The following is a 27,925-nucleotide window of genomic DNA, read 5'->3' on the forward strand; positions in this document are numbered from 1 at the left end:
TAAAAATAATTGTAAAATAATGGCAGAACAGATAGATAGATAGACAGATATTGATTGAATATATGTAATTAATTATGCACATACACACAATATGTATGCATACATGTAAAATAAGGATATTTTTACATAGCTTATAATTGATTAACATATGTATACATATACATATACACATTAATCTAGGATGTTTTGTAGAAAGGATTAAGAAATAAGAAAGAGAGAAGCAAGGAAAACATAAGTAAATAATTTGACAGAGATGTACATAATAAAAAGAGCATAAATAATATGACCCCATTTAAATAAATTTGATGCATGAAAACAATCAAGATGCAAATAGAGTCTATCTCAAGGTAATGAGATTTAAATGATATTAACTCCTTTTCTGTATTATTAGAGGGTTTTTTAAAATTTTTAGTTGTAGATAGACACAATACCTTTATTTTATTTATTTATTTTTATGTGGTGCTGAGGATTGAAACCAGTGCCTCACCAATATGAGGCAAGCGCTCCACCACTGAGCTAAACTCCCAGCCCCTTGTTAGAATTTTTTTATAATAAATATTATTTATAACAACTAAAAAACATTTCAGGGAAGAAGGACTGTGCCAAATACACTCATTGTTGTACATGGTATATTGTTTTATTCCATCTTTTCTGAATTATCTTACAAGTATGAATTATTTTTAAGTGGGAAAATCATATTCCTTGACCAGATATTCTTAGAAAACATAAAATACAGTGGAATAGAGCTGTTTCAGTTGCCAAGTATACGATGAACTTGTTTTGCCAGATGAAATTCACTGAACACTTTTTTCCCTTCTGTGACTGTTTTCAATTGTGTAATTCATGTATCTGTTGAAAGAATCTAGTATTTTAAAAAACTTTACAATGTGCTTTCACTTATGTTTTTCCAACTGGTTGTTTTCTACAATTCATCATGCCTAAACTCAATTCATCATCTTCTCTTCCACCTCTACTTCTCTTTCTCCCTTTCAAAAAGAGTGTCACCACTGTCCTCCAAGTCACCCAAATTGGATTATCAAGGAGCCACCCTAGATTCCTTCCTTTAGTTTTGGCCCTCTGGATAAAATAAGTCCAGCATTGCTATAGATGCACATCTATATCTTTAATCCTTAAATCAGTTTCCCACCCCCATCTCACTTTGAAATTTTGATAAAGTAATTCAACAGAATGTTCAACTTTCTTTGCATACACACTCTGTAAAAAATTGTGAATTATCTGCCTAAATTCACTTCTTTCAAAGAACCAATCTCTCCTAAAACATGTAGTCTTGGGGACTGTCAGTCCCTGTACTGTGTCAGTCACTCACTGACACTACAAGCCAGGCAGTGAGAGAGTTCCATCTCTATTAGTTGGTTCAGGGATGGGAACACAGTAAGAAAAGTTTCAGGCATTTCATCCCAAGACTTTTCTGCTAGAATTAGAGGAAAAACTCTTTCTTGCTTTTGGTGGATTATATAGATTAATTTAACAAATTCCTCTTATTTATTTCCTTTAAACTTTCTAGGACATCATGTTCCATTAATGCAGCCATGTTTAGGCAGTGTAGAGACACAGAAAAATTGAACTATTTTAATTATCATAGACAAAGATTTTCATCTGGTTTAGGAACCGATTCAAATTTTAGAAGGTAGCCAGGTTAAGTGGTGCTTTGTGATGATTTCTAATTTTTTTTTATCAGCATGGTGGTTCCAAAAATACAAAGCTATTGTTTTCAACTATTATTTTCAAGTTGGCTACAAATGTCTTTATGTTTTCACACCCCACATTATTGCCATAACAATTGTTTATTTTTGTTGTCCTTTTTGTTCATTAATAATGTGCATACAAAGTATATATCTTAAACATATAACTCAATAAGTTTTTACAACTCAACACTATATTCTATATGCTATGGTATATTCGGTATGTACATAACTAAATTTAAGTTTTCCAGGTCAGGACCATGTTTCCACGTTTGACAGCACCCAGCTCAATCCTAAAGTGAACATGAATCAACAGGGCAGATGCAATTGTTCTTTACCTACCAAACACAGGTATTTTGTACCAGATAAAAAGACATAAGTTTACTCCAGTTTATTCATGTAAAACAATAAACACATTTATCACTAACAATTGTCTAGTACCTATAGGTACTATTAACAGTTTCATAGATTAGGAAACTGTGTTGAAGATTGATTTAAAAATTAACAGATCAAATAAATAGCCAATAAATTGAAAAGCAAGACCCCAACATAAAAATATCAAAAATAAAAAAGGAAGAATTTAAGTTTTCTAGTTCCTCCACTGTGATAACTATCTTTTCTTCAAGACTGAGAAAATATTTAGCAATTTTTCTTGAGATCAAGGGTAGGAACACATTTTTCTTTAGTAAACAGTGATGATTCAGACTTGGAGAAGGAAAGCAGTCAAAGAAACTCTAACAGCATATCAAATTCTGCAAAGACAACAAACAAAACTACATGTTATAAATTTGACTTACTTTTTGATTGAAGGCCTTTTCCATCTATTCCTGAATCCAGATCACTTTGGCAATACTAGCTTCTTTTCCATATTGCTGCTTGTATGGAATTCTAGGATATTTGGAGGGCTCTTCCAGATGAGTGGGATGGTACTTCTGCGTAATCGGCAGCCTCCCCTTATCTCCTAAAATGCCTGCCATGTTATAACAAGCAGATGGAGGAGAAAGTAAGATTGCTCTTGAGGCCAATGAGACCATCCCAACCCACAAACCCACAAAGTCACATTTATTCAAATTGCTTAAGGTAAATAAATTCTTCAAATTCTTGGATTACATGTCTAAAATAAACCAAAATTTTTTCTTAGATGCATAGTTTGAAAAGCTATGAATACTACTAAGCAATTTTGGGTGACATATCTATGTACTAATTCAGATTTTATTGTGGATATTTCTCTTAAAAAGTAAAAACAGTAGACATTAGTGATTTGGTAACTACCTTTGTTTGGTTATGCTGTACTTAATATAGCTAAGATGAGGAAAGGAAATGTTAATGAGATTTTTAAACATAGTCAAACTGACAAAAATAATACATACACTAATTTGATATCTTTGCCATGTAATACTCTAAAGAATGCAATGGAATTGGCACATCTTGATTCTGAGCTACAGAAAACTCTTCATGTAGATCCCATACATGAAGAATGGATAGATTGTAAGTCTGTAGACAAGGAAGATAAAATAGGATTTAAAATGATTTTGAAATTATAATCACATTTAATTCATCACTTTAACAGAATATTTAACAAATTATGTTTCAAAATAAGAGTTTCATTTTCTTATTACTAAAAAGGTATGAAAGGCAATGATACACTGTTCATGGTAGAGAGAAACATGGCCTTAACTATTAACAAATATCTCTTGCTCTTTTATCCCAAAAAAATTCTGTTGATGAATGTTTTTTAAATAAAGTGATAGCAACCACATCAGGCATGCCATTTTGAAGTTGCTTTAATAACTTGATGATCTAAAGAAACTGAAGGAATGATAACTCCATTAAGCTATCCACCCAAACTCCTCTGCCTGCAACCTTGTAGGCAGGAAAGTTCCAACAGTATCTCCCATAATACATTTTCTTAGCAAATGTTCTTGGAGAACTAGGTAGGGAAGAGGGCAGACAATGTGTCTGCAGTTCTATTTAAGAATTGCACAGTATAAAATTTGGGAGGAAGAAGAGACCTTAGAAGTCATCTCATCAATGTCTTCATTTTACCCACAAAGGAACTGAGCTCAGAGGAACTCAACAACTCACACAGAGTGATGAAATAAATTCACAGTTAAGTCATAACCTTAACCCCTGTCAACTGACTCTTGAGATCACTAAAATTTTAAGCACAGAATTTTAAGTATATATGTATATAGCAGGGACTGTGTATAAGCACTGTGTCAGGTACTTTATATTAATGTTTAATGCCCCAAACATTAAACCATTTTACCCCAAATGCTCTTGACAAAAGAAGTAAATAAGAAATAGGACAGTCTTTGCAGAGATAAAGGCCTAACTTTAAAACAAATCAATCAATGAAATGAGATTAATGTGATCCTGGGACTCTAGTACTTTTAGCAACCCTCGGGTAGTCAAGGTTAATCTTCTCTAAGAAAATATAGAATTTTTGGCTTCAATTGTTTTTACAATTTTCCAGTCAATGGTTATGGATTCCTAAACAATAAGACACTTGAGGTGCAAAGATGACATGGCCACAAATCCAGAGAAACAACAGACAACAGAAACAGAGTTCAGGAGAATAAGGAAATAAGACACCAGACCGGGTACTCTAACAGAGAATTGGAAACCTCAGAATAAACGGAAATTCTGGAATTAAAAAATACATTAACCAGCAGAACACCTCAATGGAAATTATTCAACTAATGAGAAAATTCAAAAATCAGAATGTGAGTCAGAAGAAAATATTCAGATGAAGAACAGACACATAAAAATGTAGTAACTAGAGCAGATAATTTAAGATATTATGAAAAATTCTAATCCTTGTTCTAGAAAGGAGAGAGGAATAAAGCAGAAGCAATATTTAAAACTAAAATGATGAAGAATTTATAAAACTGACTCAAGACAAAGATGGAAAAAATTCTATGAACTCCAAGGAAAAATAAACTAAACTCTGAAAAAAATCCCAGAGTTACATAATAAATAAAAACAGTGAAATTCAAAAACAAAGAGAAAATCTTACATGCAGCCAGAAGAATAAAAAGATTGTCTTTGAAACAAGCAACAGAAACGATGCTTACACATTCTTTCAGTATTTGGTTTGGTGATTAGAGCAGAAGCAGGACCTAGAGACTGAGCAGGACACATGAGTGGTATCTGGGGTATCAACATTATTCCCTTTCTTTATCTGTTGTTGTATTTCTTTATGGTCTTTTTACTGTAATAACTAGTCAAAGCTATAATATTTGTATTTAATATTTTATCATATAAATATTGAAAGTTCTTATATGTTTAAAAAAAAAAACTATGGGACCATTTTCTTGACGGTGCTTGTCTTACTTTATACATAACAGTGGATCATGACTCTTCTTAAGAGTTCCAGAGGCACCTTCCCGACTGCCCACCCTGCTTCTCTGCATCCTCATCTTCAGGATCACTGTGCATGACACTTCAAACATACAGAGATGCCAAGTTTGGTCCGCCATGGAACTATGACTTAAATAAAGGGCAAATATTGTTCTTTTTTTTTTCCTAAAACATGTGTCTATAAGGGTGTTACATAGACAATTTGTATAAATTCCATTATTGAGTAAAATAAAATAAAATAAAATAAAATAAAAACTAAAGGGCATGAGAAGTGATAGTCCTTCAGGAATGAGAGTAATGAGGTAACAACCTTAGAGCCCTCCAATAACAACACCCCTGTTTTTTTATTTTCTAAGTTTTCCCTCTGTGCTTCTACAAACATGAAATTGAAAGAGGGAGACTTATGTACATTTCCAAACACCCCTCTGTCAACAAACCCAATTCTTTATCTAAGTTCCCAAAAATATCTCCTTGTCCAACGTACTTATTTTTATTTTTTGTTTGGTTTCACTGCATTCTACATCAAAGCAATAGTTCTCAGCCTCCCTTTCACGTCCCTAAATCCTGTTGCCTTTATTCAATTTCTTCTTACTCTATTCTAATGTTTTCATTTTTATGGTCCATTCTACTCTATTTTCTTTGGTGACAGTGAGCATTACAAATACTCTTGGCCCTGGCCCTGAGACTATTATAAATCCTCTGCCTATATTAGCTTTACTGTTCTGCCCTTTTGTCTCACTAAACTAAATCCCATATTTAAATGATAGATAATACTACCTATTTCATATACATTTGCCAAAGACATGGAACGTTATATTTGTTAATTCATGGATGTTTTTGAGATTTAGACTAATTATATGGATTCAATAGCATTTTCTTACATATCTAGCAATGATCTCTTTTAAAAAGCTCACTAGACAGTGAATTAATTATTATAATGGCAAATATACAAAAAAATTCACATAATTATGATTGTGATAATGTGTGATCTTATCATTATCACAAAGATAATGATCATAAAGACAATGATAATTAAATCTGTGAGTTAAATATCATTATACCTGTATCCATACAAAAAACAAACAAACAAACAAAAAAACATGGCTTCCCTGGGTGTCAGTAAGTGGAACAAGCCTCTGAGGATGATTAACCTATAGTCATGCTACTAATACTCTTTTGCACAAACTCCTACAAGTTATTTTGAGCCTGTTGTATTTCCAAAGGTATTGTCAAATGTTAGTCAATACATAAAAAACATGAAAGAGGAAATACAGAGCAAGCGTCTTCAAAGATCACCACGTATCAACATAATTTTCTATTGCCAACTTTTGGAGAGCTGAAAAGTAATTCCAATTACGCTCTGAATTTTAGATGATCTAGATTTACACTTATGAAGTACATTTCAGTTATGGCCACTTATTGCTTTTGGAGCCAACAAGAGTTTAAGACATCGTTCGTATGTGTTGGGTCATGTAGCATATATAGGACAAATAAAATGAAACATTAAAAACCCAGGAGTAGTTGAGAGTATTAATTGTTTATTTCCTTTTTTATTGATTTCTATGATGCTTTTTTTATTTGTTTGGTGTTTTTTGTTGTTTGTTTGCAGCACTGGGGATTGAACCCAGGGCCTTGCACATGGTAGGAGAGCACTCTACCACCAAACTACATCCCCAGTGCTGCTTTGATACTTTTTGGACATCAGAGAACAAAAGCATCACTGTCCCTGATCAAAGGAGGAGGGGAGAAAAAAGCAAAAACTATAGCCAAAGTCAGGACACGTCAAAGAAATTGGAAAAATTGCCTTCATTCATCTATTACAACCCTAGTCTAAGAATAAAAAAGAGATATTATTTTTCTGAGTCCTAGGAAAAAAAAAGTCTAAGAAATGAATTTGTGAAGTCAAGTTTAATTTAGAAAATAACTTGAATAAGAATAGTTAAGATTTACTTTCAAGTTTGATCAACGGAATTTTACTGGTGCTCCCTTTTTACAGAGAAAAATAATTTATATTCACTTGCCATTAATTTGGTCAAATAACTCTGTTACCATCTTTTTGACAAAGACAACTAACCCTAAAATTATGATAGGTTTGGAAAATATATATTGAGGTCCATGAATCCTTTTAAACACTAGAGGAAATTCTAAAGATACAGAAAGATCCAGGATTCCAGAGCCAAACTGTGTGTTCAAATCCTAGCTCTATCATTTACTAAGAGTGTGACCTCAGGTAATTTACCTGAACTCTAAAAAGTGTTCTTGCACCAATGAAGAGTACTTCTAGTAGACAGTAGCAGGAAAACCCTATGAAAGGTATTTAAGCTGTACAAATATTTGTGCTTATGTTATAAGAATTTCAGAAGCAGATGGTTTCAAAACTGGGTCAGTGGCCTAAAAATATAACCCAGGATTCAGGCTCATTCCATCTTCATGTTCTTACCAGGCTTAGTTATGGGCTCTTCATTCTCATGCTAGTTGCTAATGATCAGGATAGGTGGTGCCTCAGCTGTCAGCCTCAAGAACTCACATAGGGAAAGAAGAATGCCAGTGAGGTCCCCACTCACAGGTGCAATGACACCTGTTCTGAAGAGGATGCAAATGGCATCCTTAAGATTTAGGACACTTTCCCTTCACATATGAAGTAAAGCCTGTGTTCAGGCACCTACAGTGGAAGGACTCAGAGTGGCTGCTGGGTTAGCCCACCAGAAGTGTCTGCCACTTTGAAAAAGATAATCCATCAGAAACCAACAGCAAATGTTGCAACTCTCAAAGTATTCTGATTAAAACCCAAAACAAGAAAATTCTGCTTATTCACAGCTGCTTTTCAGTACTTTTATGGAGGCCCTAACCAATGACAATAAGTCAAGAAAATACTGAAATTTTAAGATTTAAAATTAAATAATAAAATAAAAATGCAGTTCTTCAGTCTCATTAGCAATATTTGAAATGCTTCACAGGTGGTTACTGATTACTGTATTAAATAACACAGGAAACATTTCCAACATGATAGTGCTACAGTTTGGAGAGAAAGTAGTAACTGCCAATCTTAAAAATGTGAATATTTGAAGGGACAATAATCCATCCTACCAAAATACACAAGTATACACAAATATATTTCAAAATTACTAGCAGAACTCAAAAACTGGAACTGACACAAATGCCCATTAACAGAGGGACCACTTCATAAATTATAATATTCATATTATAACAAATCATGCAACCATTTGAAATAATGACATAGATCTATGTGTACACACAAGGAAGGATACTTCAAACCATATATTGTTGAGTGACTTAAACAAGTTATGAGTCACATATCCTATGACCTCATACTGATTTTAAATACATTTTATATAATTTGTAAAATACACATAAATATTTTTGCACAGATTTCAGAACTGAGATTAGAGCCAAGTGAGGTAGCTGGGGTGCACAATTGTAAGACATTTACTCTTAGGAACTCCTTAAAGTTTAAACCCTCATTCCTCATTCACTGTACTTTAGTCCTAGCCTTGATAATTTTGCAAGGAAATGGAAAACTGTTTAAGAAGAACCACACATAAGAATTATTTTCATTCCTATTAACTTCCATATTATCCAATTTTTTTTAAAGGATGGATATGACCTGGAGTCATTTAACAAATGACCTAAGGGATAAATGGAGACCAACTTCCAGTGACCAAAGTATTGACATTTGAGCTAGTTTTAACATATCCAGTTACACTTCATTTCTGGAAATTTTCATTTACTTTATTCATTCTTTGACTCTGTTCACAGGAAATACTACCACTACTTCTACTGTATAAATAATCAAACTATCTCCTATTCGTAATTTTTCATGTTATATTCTCAATACTTACTAGTATTAACTCTTTCATGTCAGTTTCTATGTAATTACCATCCAATCAACACAGTTTAACAACTCTTTAAAGACACAGAAAGTGGTCAATAGTCTGGCAAATATTTACAGTAGTTCAGGTCACTGGTCTATGCACAGATGCTGAATGTGAATAACATCAGTGTTTTTATTCAACATCTCTGCATTTTCAAGGTGCATGCCCTTAGCTATTGTTCTATTTTTGAGCTTCACATGATAATTTCAAATGAGGTTTAATAACCTTACTGTTCAGGAGATTTGCTGTATCCAGTTACTACTAGTAATTAGAGCTAACAATCAGGTTAGCTTTATTTTAGTATGTCTACTTTCCATAAAAGAAGTCTGTAACTTAAGATAAAGAGTAGGAAGTGTGTCTTATGTTTTGTACTGATAATAAATCGAAACAGTCCTCTTACTCTTTATGTATTATCTCCATATGGTATGAAATATTTTCATTGTGTTTTCCTGTTTTTCAAAGACAAGGTTAAAAGCTTCCTTTCTGGTTTTAGCTATCAAAGCTATCCATTAAAAAATCCAACCCATAATTCCACTCTCCAGATTCATGATTACAAATAAATGACTGATATAAATAAAAACATATTTCAAAATAAAGATTATCTCATTTTTACTTTTCCCAAGTATATATATGTATATTTTTTAAGACAAATGCAGGGTCCCCAAATACTTTGTGTGGTTTTAGTGTGTCATAATGGTCAGTTTGCAGAAGAGGGAAACCATTATTTAAGTTAGCCAGCTGTTTGGTCTCTTACCAAACAATGGATTTGATCATTTTTTTCTAATGGTTTGATCAACTTCAGTAACATGAAAACACCAATAGCTGCTTAGAAATTAAAGATGATATTAATCTATACTTTTAACCACAATCCAATTTCAATTAGTTTTTTATTATTTCTTTGGATAGTAAACAAGCTAAATCAGCATTTTAAATATTAAATAAACAGGTTTATATTTTTAGATGCTTATTTGTAAATTTTATCTACACTTCTTGGTTGAAGGAAGAAAAGTCATTTTAAGGAAAAGAAATTTATTTTTTAAACTAGACTCATTCTATTTCATTACTGTGGTTCTTTTTGTTGGATTAAGTTACATAAAAAATACCATTAATGTGATTTTAATAGTCATTGTTGGCCTTCAGAAATTTAAATCTTTGAAGTCCTTAACCAGTTTATTGCTCGTTTCCATCATAAACACAGGAAGCATTTATCAATAATCTTTATTAAATATTTTAGATTTTTCCTTCTGGACCTCAGTTTACTAGGTTGAAGGATGAAAGAAATAATTTCTGTAAGCCTAAAATTCTACTTGTTTAAATTTTAAAATACTCTCATAAGAATAATTCTTGATTCTTGTGCTATTTGATGTATAATTTTTTTTCTTTTTGAATTTCTAATTATGTCTTTCTACCACTATTAGAAAAGTTAATGATTACTACCACCAATTGAATTAGATATATTAATGAGGCATCTTATTTGAGAGGGCTCAAAACACTTACCACATTAGTTTGGGCAAAAACAAAACTTATGTCTCATATCTGAAGATTCAAGGGTATTATTACCAACGGGTAGAGCAGGATCAAAATATTTAAATATATCCAGTGTTTGTTCTTCTCTTTTGTATTGGATTCATTTGTAGCTGTATTTCCTATGTGTAACATTGTAAGGTTGCCATTATCTACATTCATCTTTACGGCCTGTGAACTCAGTAATCCCCATGTTGAAAAGTTCCCATCTTCTCTGATAGCTCCAGAAACTCTGAGATGGATTCTAATCTGATTCAGGTATGTAGGAAAATTGTAATCAATCCCAGTGGTCAAGAGAATCTGTATTCTCACTGACCCAGGCCTGGATCATGTACCTATTCCTAGCATCAACTATTAACAGTAGTTGTCTCTTGTTGTCTGCAGGGGATTGGCTCCTGAATCTCTGTAAATACTCCAATCTGCAGTTGCTAAAGTACCTTGTATAAAATGGCAGTGTTTGCATATAACCTATGCACATCCCCCTGTGTAATTTAAACCATCTCTAGATTATTTTTTCACCTACTACAATGTAAATGTTGTGTAAATAGTTGTTATACTGTATTATTGAGGGAATAATAACAAGGATAAAAGTCTGTACGTGTTCAGTACAATTTTTTTCCAACTATTCTTGATTTGTGGTTGGTCAAATCTACAAATGTGGAACTTGCAGATATGGAGAGCCAACTTTAAAGTCACAAAGTCACCCTGACTGGAATCATGTAGACTCAGAGTGGATGGTTCCCCAAAAGGACTATATGTTATGTTTAAGAAGGAGCACTGAACATGTAAACCACCAGACGGCCACTATGCTAATTCCCGATAGCATCCTATCAACCTGGATCCCTAAACAACACATTCTAGTGTTCAATCTATTTGTGCAGCTGTTGTTAATGGAATCGAGTCCAAAATGTTTGCTTTATTGCATTGACTTGATATTTACCATTGTATAGTGCTTTATAGGCAGTGAGGAAATATTTTTAAAACAACTATAGAATATATTCTATTGTACACTTTTCTTTTATTAAAATTTATATATTATTTTCCACTTTTCTACTTCTGCTTTACATCATTTATAATTTAATATGATGATTAATAAATCAGTAAATATTATTTGTTCATTTTCTAAAGGTCTAAGATCTGAAGCTCAACAATTTATCCTCAAGCTTTTTTTATGACTAAGCTCTTCATAAGGAAAAAATTAAAAAATTTTTAAAAACCATGTTCATTGCTCTTAATACCATATTATCTTTAAGGATCTTCTTTATGATATCCTGATAAAATCTACCTCCTTACAATAAAATCCTTATATTACCAACTAAAGAACCTTGTACAAGGTCTAAATTAGCAGCTAGATTCTAACATGTTTATTGCTTTTATTTTGAAAATTAATTTTGGACAATTGCACCTTTTAAATACATTTCTTTAGGCAGTATTTGAAATTGTCAATAATGAAATCAATGTAGTACCCTAATTCAGAGCTATAATTGTACTTTCCTCAGCATTTTAATTGTATATAATTGATCATCTTCATCATTTATCCAAAATATGTTTACTATGAGTTAATAAGTTCTTTAGAGAACCCTTTACATAAGTGATCCTCCTCAGACAAGATCTACTGCATTTTTGGTAGACATAATTATTTCAGATGTAAAAAAGAATAGATTAGAGTCTAATGTGATTCCCAGAACCAGATATTCTTAGCCTCCAAAAACTTATACACTGTAATTGAACACCACTTGACAACTTTAGTTATTAGGGGACCAATTTACCAAGTTAGTCACCACAAAGAACAAGTAAAATAATCTTTCATTCCTTTCTTTAAGATTGATGGCACTTATTTCTCCTGGTAGTTAACCAGGTTCTGAGTGATTGACATTTAGCTTCTTAGGGCAAATTATATTATTAAATGCATTCTAATATGAATATTTGTAGTATTAGATGTAAGCCAGTCACTTCCTCTTCATGGAATTATAGTGCTTTTAAGGAAGCTATTGTAATACTCATCTCTTGCTTTAAATATGCATATATGTGCATATAATTTATGTAAATATTTAATATTCGATTTGCTGAATATGAAGATTCTTGGGGCTTTCTAATGGGAAAAAATTTTAGTAGAAGTGTTCAGCTCTTTTGCATGAGAAAAAGTCTAATGGGAATAATCAGAAGGTCATCCTAACTGTAACCCCCTCCCTGGGTGTAAGAGGTTGATGAGCCCATTCCATTGGAATGCACCTTTGAGAATAGCAAAGCCCATGGACAGAGGGCATGTTTTGATTCTCCAGTCTATCCTTGATTCTCCCCTTTAAGGAGATATTCCCAGATGCCACTATCCTAAGTGTGGTACCTATGTTCAGAGGTACTAATCCACATAGTGGAGTAAGAACAGACAGACAGGTTCCATTTCACAAGTTGGGCAGATAGGGTCTGACTCTAGTGAGCAGCAACCCACAGTGTGGCCTGGGAGTCCATCCAGAGTGGGAAGATGATGTTAAATACACTTCTTAGAACTTAGGCTCTGTGTGGGGCAGAACTAAGACCTAGGGTGGGTTGGCTACTCACAAACTGAGTGGAGAAGGTTGCTTATGTCTCCATGCACACTTTCCTCATTTATAAAGTGGAAGAAATAAAATAGCATTTATCTTGCAGGATTATTGTGAATTCATGGCACATAATTAAGTATCCAAGGCAGAGTAAGGGAAAAGCGGTTCCCCAGAGAACTGAGGGTGGTATTGGAAAACCAATACAAGGGAAGTGAGAAGTTTGAAGAAACTGAGTGTCCCTATATTAAGTCAGTCACACTGTCATGACAGCTGGAAATGGGTATGCATCATACCCACTGGATGGCCACCTTATTTTTTTTTTCCTTTTTTTTTCTTTCATTGTAAACAAATGGGGTACAACTTGTTTCTCTGGTTGTACATGAAGTAGAGGCGTACCATTTGTTTAATCATACATTTACATAGGGTAATGACATTTGACTCATTCTGTTATTTTTCCTTCCTCCCACCCCTCCCACCCCTCTTTTTCCTCTATATAGTACATCCTTCCTGCATTCTTACCTCCTTCCCACTCCCCATTATGTATCATCATCCACTTATCAGCAAGATCATTCGTCCTTTGGTTTTTTGGGATTGGCTTATCTCACTTAGCATGATATTCTCCAACTTCATCCATTTGCCTGCAAATGCCATAACTTTATCCTTCTTTATGCCTACTATTACATTGTATATATATATATATATAAATATCAAGGTTTCTTTAGCCATTCATCTACTGAAGGGCATCTAGGTTGGTTCCACAATCTGGCTATTGTGAATTGAGCTGCTATGAACATTGATGTGGCTGTATCTCTGTAGTATGCTGATTTTAAGTCCTTTGGGTATAGACCAAGGAATGGGATAGCTGGGTCAAATGGTGGTTCCATTCCAAGTTTTCTGAGGAATCTCCACACTGCTTTCCAGAGTGGCGGCGCTAATTTGCAACCCCACCAGCAATGTATGAGTGTACCTTTAACCCACATCCTCACCAACACCTATAGTTACTTGTATTCTTGATAATCACCATTCTAATTGGGGTGAGATGGAATCTTAGGTTAGTTTTGATTAGCATTTCTCTTATTACTGGAGATGTTGAACATTTTTTTCATATATCTGTTGATTGCTTGTAGATCTTCTTCTGTGAAGTATCTGTTCATTTCCTTAGCCCATTTGTTCACTGGGATATTTGTATTCTTGGTGTAAAGTTTTTTGAGTTCTTTATATATTCTGGAGATTAGTGCTCTATCTGAAGTATAAGTGGCAAAGATTTTCTTCCAATATGTAGGCTTTCTCTTCACTTTGCTGATAGCTTCCTTTGCTGAGAAAAATCTTTTTAGTTTGAATCCATCCCAGTTACTCATTCTTGCTTTGATTTCTTGTGCATTGGGAGTCATGTTAAGGAAGTCTGGGCCTAAGCCAACATGATGAAGATTTGGACTTACTATTTCTTCTATCAGGTGCAGGGTCTCTGGTCTGATTCCAAGGTCCTTGATCCATTTTGAGTTGAGTTTTATGCAGGGTGAGAGATAGGGGTTTAGTTTCGTTCTGCTGCATATGGATTTCCAGTTTTCCCAGCACCATTTGTTGAACAGGCTGTCTTTTCTCCATTGCATGTTTTTGGCACTTTTGTCTAATATAAGAAAACTGTATTTATTTGGGTTTGTCTCTGTGTCCTCTATTCTGTATCATTGATCTACCTGTCTATTTTGGTGCCAATACCATGCCGATTTTGTTACTATTGCTTTGTAGTATAGTTGAAGTTCTGGTATTGTGATATCCCCTGCTTCACTCTTCCTGCTAAGGATTGCTTTAGGTATTCTGGGTCCCTTATTTTTCCAGATGAATTTCATGATTGCTTCCTCTATTTCTGTGATGTACATTATTGAGATTTTAATTGGAATTGCATTGAATCTGTATAGCACTTTTGGTAGTATGGCCATTTTGACACTATTAATTCTGCCTATCCAAGAACATGGGAGATCTTTCCATCTTCTAAGATTTTCTTTAATTTCTTTCTTTAGTGTTCTGGAGTTCTCAATGTACAGGTCTTTCACCTCTTTTGCTAGATTGATTCCCAAGTATTTTTTTTTTTAGTCTATTGTGAATGGGTTAATTTTCCTAACTTCTCTTTCTGAGGATTCATCACTTATTTATAAAAATGCATTGGATTTATGAGCATTGATCTTGTAACCTGCTACTATACTGAATTCATTTATGAGTTCTAGAAGTTTTCTGGTGGAATTTCCTGGCTCCTCTAAATATAGAATCATGTCATCAGCAAATACGGATAGTTTGAGTTCTTCTTTTCCTATTTGTATCTCTTTAATTTCTTTTGTCTGTCTAATTGCTCTGGCTAGAGTTTCAAGGACAATGTTGAATAGAAATGGTGAAAGACAAGGTTTCAAGATGGCAGACTAGAGGGCGGCTGCATTTCATGTTGCTCCAGGACGCAGGATTCAAAAGAGGAGATAGTGAGAGACTTGGGACCAACTCAAAGCCACCGGGTGAGTCTCCCCGTTGGGGAGGCATCCCAGATGGGGCGGTAGACCCGGAACGCAGGGAATTTGTGAAGTGGAGTTGCTCGACGAGACGCCCCTCCCCCCACTGGAGCGGTAAACACGGACCACTGGGATCATCATAGAGGAGGCGGCTCAGCACAGCGCTTGGACTCAGAGCAACCACTGGGGCTCCGGGCAGCTGCCTGAGGAGGAGCTGCGTGGCGAGCTGTTTAGACTCAGAACGACCACTTCTGAACACTGGGGGGCTGCCTGGAGGAAAGGAGAAGCGCAGCGGTTCGCTTGGTCTAGGAGTGACTGCATCAGAGCTACAGGCGGTTGCCAGAGGAGGAGGCGAGTGGTGAGTTGTTTGGACTCAAAGCGACCACTCCTGAACACCCGGGGGGCTACCCTGAGGAGGAGGAGGAACAGGGTGGGTCACTTGGACTCGGAGTGACTGCCTAGGGCTACGGGCGGTTGGCGGGAGGAGGAGACGCGAAATGAGTTGCTTGGACTCCTAGTGACTGCATCGGAAACCGGGCGGCTGTCCAGAGAAGGAGGTGTGTGGCGGGTCTCTGGGTCTTGGAGCTATTGTACGGGGCTCCAGGTGGCGGCTCAGAGGAGGGGCCGCATAGCCAGGCGATTAGGTACAGAGCAGGGTCCCAGGACCGGCTTCTTGCTGGAAGAGCCACACAGACACACGCCTAGGGGCGGAGCAAAGTTTCCAGGACTGCGGGCAGATTCTCTGAGGAGAGGCAGCCTAAGGAGACTCGCCTGCGAAGGGTGAGGCTCCCAGGCCCAGGAGGTAGGTCCGGGCCCCTGGGAACGTTGCAGAGGAAGACAGCCCAGCCCAGGCAGTAGTTGTAGATGGAGGGGAACCTCTAGGAGGGGAACTGACCAGCGAGACCTCCCCTCTGGGTTAGTCTTCCCCGCCGGGTGAAGTTTTCCCACAAGGTCGGTAAAACCAGAGACACAGGAAAAAACAGGCCATGCTCAGCCCGCAGCCTAGTTCCCCTTTGGATGACCATTGGTCAACAAGTGGAGGCACCTCTGCCCACTATCAGGGAATATACCCCACCTGAGGGTCACCATCCCGAGAGAGGCAGCTTCCTTGTGGAGTACCGCATTATCAACTTCCTCCAAGACTGCAGGCTACTGAAGGATAAGAGGGGATATACTAGCAATCTTCAGGGACATTATAAGTCAATAGAGGAAATCTGCAATATCTTAATGACCCACTGAGTCCTGAACAATATGAGAAAACAAGGGAAGAAAATGCCCCAAACAAATCTAGATGTTACATCAATAAAATCCAACGACAGCATGGCAGAAGAAATGACAGAAAGGGAGTTCAGAATGTACATAATTAAAATGATCAGGGAAGCAAACGATGAGAGAAAGAGCAAATGCAGGCATTGAATGATGAGAATAAAGAGCAAATGCAGGCATTGAATGATAGCACCAATCGACAGTTAAAAGAGCAAATACAGGAAGCAAAAGATCATTTCAATAAAGAGTTAGAGATATTGAAAAAAAACAAACAGAAATCCTTGAAATGAAGGAAACAATAAACCAAATTAAGAACTCCATAGAAAGCACAACCAATAGGATAGAACACCTGGAAGACAGAACCTCAGATATTGAAGACAAAATATTTAACCTTGAAAACAAAGTTGAACAAACAGAGAAAATGGTAAGAAATCATGAACAGAATCTCCAAGAACTATGGGATATCATGAAAAGGCCAAATTTGAGAATTATTGGGATTGAGGAAGGCTTAGAGAAACAAACCAAAGGAATGAACAATCTATTCAATGACTAATATCAGAAAATTTCCCAAATCTGAAGAATGAAATGGAAAATCAAGTTCAAGAGGCTTATAGGACTCCAAATACACAAAATTACAACAGACCCACACGAAGGCACATTATAATGAAAATACCTAACATACAAAATAAAGACAGAATTTTAAAGGCTGTGAGAGAAAAGAACCAAATTACATTCAGGGGGAAACCAATACGGGTATCAGCAGATTTTTCAATCCAGACCCTAAAAGCTAGAAGGGCCTGGAACAACATTTTTCAAGCTCTGAAAGAAAATGGATGCCAACCAAGAATCTTATACCCAGCAAAACTTACCTTCAAAATTGATGATGAAATAAAATCATTCCATGATAAACAAAAGCTAAAAGAATTTACAAAAAGAAAGCCAGCATTACAGAACATTCTCAGCAAAATATTCCACGAGGAAGAGATAAAACACAAAGAAGCAAATCAGCAAAGGGAGGAATTATCCTAAAGGAACTGTCAAATAAAGGAGGAACCATGTTCTGTCAAAAAAATAAATAAATAAAATTTAAAAAATGAACCAAATGACTGGAAATACAAATCATATCTCAATAATAACCCTGAATGTTAATGGCCTGAATTCATCAATCAAAAGACATAGACTGGCATTGGATTAAAAAGAAAGATCCAACAATATGTTGCCTGCAAGAGACTCACCTCATAGAAAGAGATACCCATAGACTAAAGGTGAAAGGATGGGGAAAAACATACCATGCACATGGACTCAGCAAAAAAGCTGGAGTATCCATCCTCATTTCAGATAATGTGGACTTCAAGTCAAAGTTAGTCAGAAGGGATAAAGAAGGACATTTTATACTGTTTAAGGGAAGCATAAATCAGCAAGATATAACAATCATAAACATCTATGCCCCAAACAGTGGCTCACCCATGTATGTCAAACAAATCCTTCTCAATTTTAGAAAGCAAATAGACCATAACATAATAATACTAGGTGATTTTAACACGCCTCTCTCACCACTGGACAGATCTTCCAAACAAAAATTGAACAAAGAAACCATAGATCTCAATAACACAATAAATAATTTAGACTTAACAGACATTTATAGAATATACCATCCAACCAAGAGCGAATACACTTTCTTCTCAGCAGCACATGGATCCTTCTCTAAAATAGACCATATATTATGCCACAAAGCTAATGTTAGCAAATACAAGAAGATAGAGACACTACCTTGTATTCTATCAGATCATAATGGATTGAAGTTAGAAATAAATGAAAGAGTAAAAAACAGAAACTACTCCAACACCTGGAGATTAAACAATATGCTATTATATGATGAATGGATAACAGAAGATATTAGGAAGGAAATTAAAAAATTCTTAGAGGTAAACGAGAACAAAGAAACATCATATCAAAATCTCTGGGACACTATGAAAGCAGTACTTAGAGGAAAATTCATTTCATGGAGCGCATTTAATAAAAGAAGTAAAACTCAACAAATAAACAACCTAACACTACAGCTCAAAGCCCTAGAAAAAGAAGAACAGACCAACACCAAAAGTAGTAGAAGACAGGAAATAGTTAAACTCAGAGCTGAAATCAACAAAATTGAAACAAAAGAAACAATACAAAAAATTGACAAAATAAATAGTTGGTTCTTTGAAAAAATAAACAAAATTGATAAACCTTTAGCCACACTAAGAAACAGAAGACGAGAGAAAACCCAAATCACTAAAATTCGGAATGAACAAGGAAATATCACAACAGGCACGACTGAAATACAAAACATAATTAGAAGCTATTTTGAAAATCTATACTCCAACAAAATAGAAAATTTCGAAGATATCAACAAGTTTCTAGAGACATATGAATTGCCTAAACTAAACGAGGAGGACATACACAATTTAAATAGAGCAATTTCAAGTAATGAAATAGAAGAAGTCATCAAAAGCCTACCAACAAAGAAAAGTTCAGGACCAGATGGGTTTTCAGCCGAGTTCTACAAAACCTTTAAAGAAGAGCTCATCCCAATACTTCTCAAAGTATTCCATAAAATAGAAGAGGAGGGAACTCTCCCAAACTCTTTCTATGAAGCCAATATCACCCTGATACCTAAACCAGACAGAGACACATCGAGGAAAGAAAATTTCAGACCAATATCCTTAATGAACATTGACGCAAAAATTCTCAACAAAATTTTAGCAAATCGCATACAAAAACATATTAAAAAGATAGTGCACCATGATCAAGTGGGTTTCATCCCAGGGATGCAAGGTTGGTTCAACATCAGGAAATCAATAAATGTCATTCACCATATCAATAGACTTAAAGTCAAGAATCACATGATTATTTTGATAGATGCAGAGAAAGCATTTGATAAAATACAGCACCCCTTCATGCTCAAAACACTAGAAAAAATAGGGAGACTGGGAACATTCCTTAACATTGTAAAGGCCATCTATACTAAGCCCATGGCTAATATCATTCTAAATGGTGAAAAACTGAAAGCATTCCCCCTTAAAACTGGAACAAGGCAGGGATGCCCTCTTTCACCACTTCTTTTCAATATCGTCCTTGAAACGCTAGCCAGAGCAATTGGACAGACCAAAGAAATTAAAGGGATACGAATACGAAAAGAAGAACTCAAACTATCCCTGTGTGCTAATGATATGATTGTATACTTAGAGGAACCAGGAAATTCCACCAGAAAACTTTTAGATCTCATAAGTGAATTCAGTAAAGTAGCGGGATATAAGATCAATGCACATAAATCTAAGGCATTTTTATACATAAGCGATGAATCTTCAGAAAGAGAAATTAGGAAAACTACCCCATTCACAATAGCTTCGAAAAAAATAAAATACTTGGGAATCAATCTCACAAAAGAGGTGAAAGACGTCTACAATGAGAACTACAGAACACTAAAGAAAGAAATTAAAGAAAATCTTAGAAGATGGAAACATCTCCCATGTTCTTGGATAGGAAGAATTAATATTGTCAAAATGGCCATACTACCAAAAGTTCTATACAGATTCAATGCAATTCCAATTAAAATCCCAATGATGTACCTTACAGAAATAGAGCAAGAAATTATGAAATTCATCTGGAAGAATAAAAAACCCAGAATAGCTAAAGCAATCCTTGGCAGAAAGAGTGAAGCAGGGGGTATCGCAATACCAGATCTTCAACTATACTACAAAGCAATAGTAACAAAAACGGCATGGTATTGGTACCAAAATAAAAAGGGGGATCAATGGTACAGAATAGAGGACATGGACAGAAACCCAAATAAATACAATTTTCTCATACTAGACAAAGGGGCCAAAAATATGCAATGGAGAAAAGATAGCCTCTTCAATAAATGGTGCTGGGAGAATTGGAAATCCATATGCAACAGAATGAAACTAAACCCATATCTCTCACCATACACGAAACTAAACTCAAAATGGATTAAGGATCTCAGAATCAGACCAGAGACCTTGCATCTTATAGAACAAAAAGTAGGTCCAGAACTTCAACATGTCGGCTTAGGACCAGACTTCCTCAACAGAACTCCCATAGCACAAGAAATAAAAGCAAGAATTAATAACTGGGATAGATTAAACTAAAAAGCTTTCTCTCAGCAAAGGAAACTATCAGCAATGCGAAGAAAGAGCCTACAGAGTGGGAGAAAATCTTTGCCAATCATACTTCAGATAGAGCGCTAATCTCCAGAATCTATAAAGAACTCAAAAAACTCTACACCAAGAATGCAAATAATCCAATCAACAAATGGGCTAAGGAAATGAATAGACACTTCACAGAAGAAGATCTACAAGCAATCAACAAACATATGGAAAAATGCTCAACATCTCTAGTAATAAGAGAAATGCAATTCAAAACCACCCTAAGATTCCGTCCCACTCCAATTAGAATGGCGATTATCAAGAATACAAGCAACAACAGGTATTGGCGAGGATGTGGGGAGAAAGGTACACTCATACATTGCTGGTGGGGCTGCAAATTAGTGCAGCCACTCTGGAAAGCAGTGTGGAGACTCCTTAGAAAACTTGGAATGGAGCCACCATTTGACCCAGCTATCCCACTCCTTGGCCTATACCCAAAGGACTTAAAATCAGCATATTACAGAGATACAGCCACATCAATGTTCATAGCTGCTCAATTCACAATAGCCAGATTGTGGAACCAACCTAGATGTCCTTCAATTAATGAATGGATAAAGAAACTGTGGTATATAGATACAATGGAATATTACTCAGCCAAAGAATGATAAAATTATGGCATTTGCAGGCAAATGGATGAAATTGGAGAATATCATGCTAAGTGAGATAAGCCAATCTCAGAAAACCAATGGACGAATGATATTGCTAATAAGTGGATGATGACACATAATGGGGGGTGGGAGGGGTTAGTGTTAGGGTTAGAGTTAGGGTTAGGGAGGGGGGCAAGAATGGAGGAAGGAAGGACTGTATAGAGGGAAAAGAGGGGTGGGAGGGGTGGGGGTAGGGAAAAAAATAACAGAATGAATCAAACAACATTACCCTATGTAAATTTATGATTACACAAATGGTATGCCTTTACGCCATGTACAAAGAAACATCATGTATCCCATTTGTTTACAATAAAAATAAAAAAAAATTTTAAAAAAAAAGTGCTGAGGATGTGACTCAGTGGTAAAATACTGCTGGCTTCAATCCCCAGTAACACTGCCCCCAACCCAAGAAAAACGATTATCTGGCAAATTAAAAAAATAAAATAAACATTTGCTTTAAAAAAAAAAAAAAGAAAGAAAGAAATGGTGAAAGAGGGCATCCCTGCCTTGTTCCAGTTTTTAGGGGAATGCTTTCAATTATTCACCATTTAGAATGATATTAGCCATGGGCTTAACATAGATGGCCTTTACAATGTTAAGGAATGTTCCCACTATCCCTATTTTTTCTAGTGTTTTGAGCATGAAGGGATGCTGTATTTTATTGAATGCTTTTTCAGCATATATTGAAATAATCATGTGATTCTTGACTTTAAGTTTGTTGATATGGTGAATTACATTTATTGATTTCTGGATGTTGAACCAACATTGCATCCCTGGGATAAAACCCACTTGATCATGGTGCACTGTCTTTTTAATATGTTTTTGTATGCAATTCACTAAAATTTTGTTGAGAATTTTTGTGTTGATGTTCATTAGGGATATTGGTCTGAAATTTTCTTTCCTCGATGTGTCTCTGTGTGGTTTAGGTATCAGGTGATATTCGCTTCATAGAATGAGTTTGGAAGGGTTCCCTCCTCTTCTATTTCATGGAAAACATTGAGGAGTATTGGAATGAGCTCGTCTTTAAAGGTTTTGTAGAACTCTGCTGAGAATCCATCTGGTCCCAGACTTTTCTTTGTTGGTAGGCTTTTGATGACTTCTTCTATTTCATTGCTTGAAATTGATGGGTTTAAATTGTGTATGTCCTCCTGATTCAGTTTGGGTGAATCATATGTCTCTAGAAACCTGTTGATGTCTTCAAGATTTCTATTTTGTTGGAGTATAGATTTTCAAAATAGCTTCGAATTATGTTTTGTATTTCAATAGTGTGTATCATGATATTTCCTTTTTCATCCCAAATTTTAGTAATTTGAGCTTTCTTTCTCCTTCTGTTTCTTAGTGTGGCTGAGGGTTTATCAATTTTGTTTATTTTTTCAAAGAACCAACTTTTTATATTGTCAATTTTTTCTTTTGTTTCAATTTCATTGATTTAAGCTCTGATTTTAAATATTTCCTATCTTCTACTACTTTTGGTGCTGATCTGTTCTTCTTTTTCTAGAACTTTAAGCCATAGTGTTAGGTCATTTATTTGTTGATTTTTTTTCTTCTTTTATTGAATGTGCTCCATGAAATAAATTTTCCTCTTAGTACTGCTTTCATAGTGTCCCAGAGATTTTGATATGATGTATCTTTGTTCTCGTTTACCTCTAAGAATGTTTTTTATTTCTCCCTGATGTCTTCTGTTATCCATTCATCATTCCATAGTGTATTATTTAACCTCCAGGTTTTGGAGTAGTTTCTGTTTTTTATTCTGTCATTTATTTCTAATTTCAATCCATTATGATCTGATAGAATACAAGGTAGTGTCTCTATCTTCTTGTATTTGCTAACATTAGCTTTGTGGCATAATATATGGTCTATTTTAGAGAGGGATCCATGTGCTGCTGAGAAGAAAGTGTATTCACTCTTTGTTGGATGGAATATTCTATATATGTCCATTAAGTCTAAATTATCAATTGTGTTATTGAGATCTATGGCTTCTTTGTTCAATTTTTGTTCAAAAGATCTGTCCAGTGGTGAGAGAGGTGTGTTAAAGTCACCTAATATTACTATGTTGTGGTCTATTTGATTCCTGGAATTGAGATGGATTTGTTTGATGAACATGGATGAGCCACTGTTTGGAGCATAGATATTTATGATTGTTAAGTCTTGCTGATTTATATGCATCCCTTAAGCAGTATGAAATTTCCTTCTTTATACCTTCTGACATCCACATTATCTGATATGAGGATGGATACTCCAGCTTTTTTGCTGAGTCCATGTGCTTGGTATGTTTTTTCCCATCCTTTCATCTTTAGTCTGTAGGTATCTCTATGAGATGAGTCTCTTGCAGGCAGTATATTGTTGGGTCTTTCTTTTTAATTCAATCTGCCAGTGTATGTCTTTTGATTGATGAGTTCAGGCCATTAACATTCAGGGTTATTATTGAGATATGATTTGTATTCCCGGTCACTTGGCTCATTTTTGTTTTTTTGACATGACTTGGTTTCTCCTTTATTGTTTTCTCATATTTCTCAGGTATCTTCCCCTCTAGTAGTGAAAATCTGAGGTATTGTAGCCTTCCCCCTATTGACTTATAGTATCCCTGTAGGTTTCCAATAACTCACCTCCTAACCTTCAGTAGTCTGAAATCTTTGAGGAACTTGATAATGTAGTGATCCACAAAGGAAGCTGCCCTTCTAGGAGTGATGGCCTGCAGGTGGGATATATTCCCTGCTAGTGGGCAGAGGTACCTCCACATGTTGATGGATGGTCAGCCAAAGGGGCACTAGTCTTTGGGCTGGGGCCCGGCTGGTCTGGGCCTGGGTCTCTGGTTCTACCTCTCTGGGGAAGCCTTGCCAGGCAGTTCTCCTCTGCGAAGTCCCCTGCTGTCGGTATCTACCGCCCCAGCGGGGAGCCTCGCCCAGCGGGGAAGACTCACCTGGTGGCTTTGAGCTGGTCCTGAGTATCTCAATACCTCCCCTTTTTGAATCCTGAGTCCTGGAGCGACATGGAATGCAGTCACCCTCTAGTGCATCATCTTAAAACCCTATTTTTGGCCGCCTTTCTAAAAACATGGAGCCACAGTACAAGGTGCTACTGAGATGACTTCAAGTGCCCTCCAGCAAAGTTTATCATAAACTAAAAATTGGAATAAAATAAACCCTCTAGTTGAATAAAGATTTCCCTAAACCATCTGGTCCATCTCCCTTTCACTCAGCAGAATTCAATTTAAACATCTCAAGTTATAACATGACCTTAATTTCAAGAATCTGTGGAGAAATAACTTTCATAACCTCATTCAACAAGCTATTTCAACAGCTTGAAATCTCCAAAACATAAAAAATTTGATTTGGTGTACAATGACCATACCTAATGCTTAATGGTATTCTGTCTCTAATGGATACCTACTCTTTCTGAAGAGATTATTTGCCATAACCAACTACCAGATCAGTAAATTGAATCCTTAATGAGAAAAAAGGTATACTGTTATGTAAGGTAAAACTTCCACATAAAACATCACATTTCGAACATTCTGAATCAGGATGGAGGATGCAGATTTAAGCTCCAACCTTCTCATTACAGTTCAGATTGATATTCTTCAAAGATAGTTTCTTATTCTCTCCTCCACAGTATCACTTGGTTTCCTTGTCCTCAGCCCAGCTGCACATTAGAATTTCCCTGGGAGCACTTAAAAAAATTCTCTTAGGATACCACCAATTCTGAGTTAATGGTTCTGGGCTGTGGCTTATCATTGGTTTGTTCTTTGAAGTTCCCAGGTGATTCTAGCACAGTTGAGAGTCAGTGCTTTCTGTGAATTACATATGCAAAGGAGTGACATATTCTTATCCTTTTCTTTTGTTCTTAGCTTTTACAACTGGGTCATTTTGAGAAAGATTATGGTGTGAACATCATCTCCTCTGTTAAGAATACTTAAATGATTGCATAATGGTTCTGTATTATCCTTGAGTGGTTTAGAGAGGAAATGATATAGTAACTCCTACATTTACTATGAAATGGTCTCATAAATTGTATTTGAAAATTATTGAAACCATTTTCACCAGCTAATGAACTTTTTTATTTTTGCTATAAACCAAAAAGACATGAATTTCTATGAAAGCAATTAATGAGTACTTTTCACTTTCATTTCTACTTATAACATCACTTACCAGTCTCCTAGGTATCCATGCCTACCACAATACCATAAAATGGGTGCATTTTATTTTCAATTTATAAATAAAAATACCCCATTCGGTGGGATGGGGGTTGGGTAACTGATGCCTCCTCTCTGCTTGATTGACTGCCATCTGAGATCCTCTCTGTGAGCTTTTTGTCTCTGCTCTTTCTGGAGCTGTCCAGGATCCTGCCTCTCTCTTCTATGCACTGAAATTTCACTTAATAAATATTCATGAGGCATTTAACATGTGCCAGGCAGTATTTAAGACTGCAAATCCAGGGCTATGAGCAAGGCAGGCAAGAATAGCCAGTTCTCTTTAAGAGATTATACTTCATAAGCAGAGACAGAGGGAAAATGATAAATTAGTAAACAAGGAAATAAATACTGAGCAGTACAGACAATATAGCATCTTATGATCCTGTATTGTATGGAATACACTTTAGGAAATTCTGTTATATTGTATGCATCTAAATAAAGTTCCCCCCTCTTTGATTACCACATGTTCTAGAATGATGTAGTTATATTCTTCCAATATATGTTTACTTTCCCTCTTCCCCACAAACTTCTATAGAATTAGGAAGAGGTTAACAGTATCCAGGATTTCATCTGTTGAAAGTTTACTCAGATATTACCTCTAAGTTTCGTTGAGAAATGTCAAATGGGCGATGGCCATAAAAGTTCAAACAAACCTACTCTTGCTTGCTATTTTCTCCTGTTACTTTCCGGTTGCCTTTGACTACTTTCTTCATGTTCCAGCTCTTTCATTAACCAAAAGATATTTCCAATTCCTTCCATTAACCTAAATATTCTTTCCCTTAACAGTTTCTGAACTCGGTTCACCCTGTGCCATTTTCACTTCTTAAGTTTTGGTGACAGGTCTGGTGACTCCCCAGTATTAGTGACATGGCTCCCTAGCTACCAAAAATGTGCAGCTGACCTACCGGTCCCTGCCAAGAAGTGGCAGCAGAGCTGTGGAGCATTGGAGTGGTGACTTGGGTCCATGTGGTGCCTGCTACACAGGCGGACCTGAGGTGCCGGGACACACCAACCCATCATCCCTTAGCAGCCAGGTCTGGGCACAGTATTGACCCCTGCAGCAGCTCTGCACAGGACTGCAGGCACAATTGAAGACCTCAAACATCTACCTCCCCTCTCCCACACATACACACTTCCTGAACTTCTGGGAGAAAATGGAAATGGCTCAGACTTATGAAAGTTGGGACTTAAGAATTGACCCTATGGTATTAATAAGTTTCCAAGCTCTAATTAGCATAAGTGTGGACCAATAGCACTGTTAGCATAAGTTTAAACCAACAGCAGTGTACCAAGTGCTACAGACTAGACTAGAATGTTCAGCTGGAGACAGTCTTGCTCAAGAGTTATGTTTCTGTTTTTCAATAAATCCTACTCTTGCACTCACTCATCTTGGGTTGTGGATTTCACTCTCTGAATTCATGAGACAAGAACCCTCATAAAAGAAATTGAAGATGCAACACTGGAGGGCATGGCCTGCTGCAGAGGCCTGCAGCTTGGGCAGACCCCACCTGCCAGCAGAAGCAGTGAACTGAATTCATCTCAAAACTCCAGTTGCATTAGGACTTTAGGGGAAAGCTACTTCAAACTGTTTATGTAATAAATATTCTTCAATTTGTGGAATATATACTATGTTCTATAGCATGCACAGGTTACAAAGATGAACAAGGTGTGACTTCTATTCTTAGAAACTTACAATCCAAGATCTATGGTCAATTGGTTAAACAAACAAAAAATACTGAAAGTGGACACTCTTAACTAACTAGCTGAAATGTTTAGATATGTTCACTCACCAAACTTTGGAAAGAAGTCTTTAATTGTTGATTTAAGTTTGCATGCATGATCTTTTTTGCATAGTCACAACACATCATCTGTAATTTAAATTTCAGTTTATTTAAAACTAAAAACTTTGTGGTCACAGCCGAGTACTGAAACCATTTAGATTTTTTCATTTTTTTCTTACTCTTCTGTAGTTGTCTTGTGAATATCCATTCTGACAGCACTCATGTTAGCATCTCATTTGTATAGTCTTTCCAAAGTATGCATGAATGTATGTATGTATGTATGTATGCATGTATGTATGTACGTATTTTTGCAGTG

At 35.9% G+C, this 27,925-nt stretch overlaps 1 protein-coding gene across 4 annotated transcripts in view; it reads right to left on the reverse strand.

Annotated features, from left to right (window-relative positions):
- The window catches only part of Lmntd1 (lamin tail domain containing 1), a 448,551-nt gene that overhangs the window by 324,885 nt on the left and 95,741 nt on the right, over window positions 1-27,925 (reverse strand). For all 4 annotated transcript variants that reach the window (XM_047548966.1, XM_047548968.1, XM_047548965.1 and 1 more), the window contains exon 2: window positions 2,501-2,673. The gene's annotated coding sequence lies outside the window, so the exon portion shown is untranslated. The remainder of the gene's footprint in view (window positions 1-2,500; window positions 2,674-27,925) is intronic.

This window comes from Sciurus carolinensis, chromosome 4 (genome assembly GCF_902686445.1).
Source record: "Sciurus carolinensis chromosome 4, mSciCar1.2, whole genome shotgun sequence".
Taxonomy (NCBI): domain Eukaryota; kingdom Metazoa; phylum Chordata; class Mammalia; order Rodentia; family Sciuridae; genus Sciurus; species Sciurus carolinensis.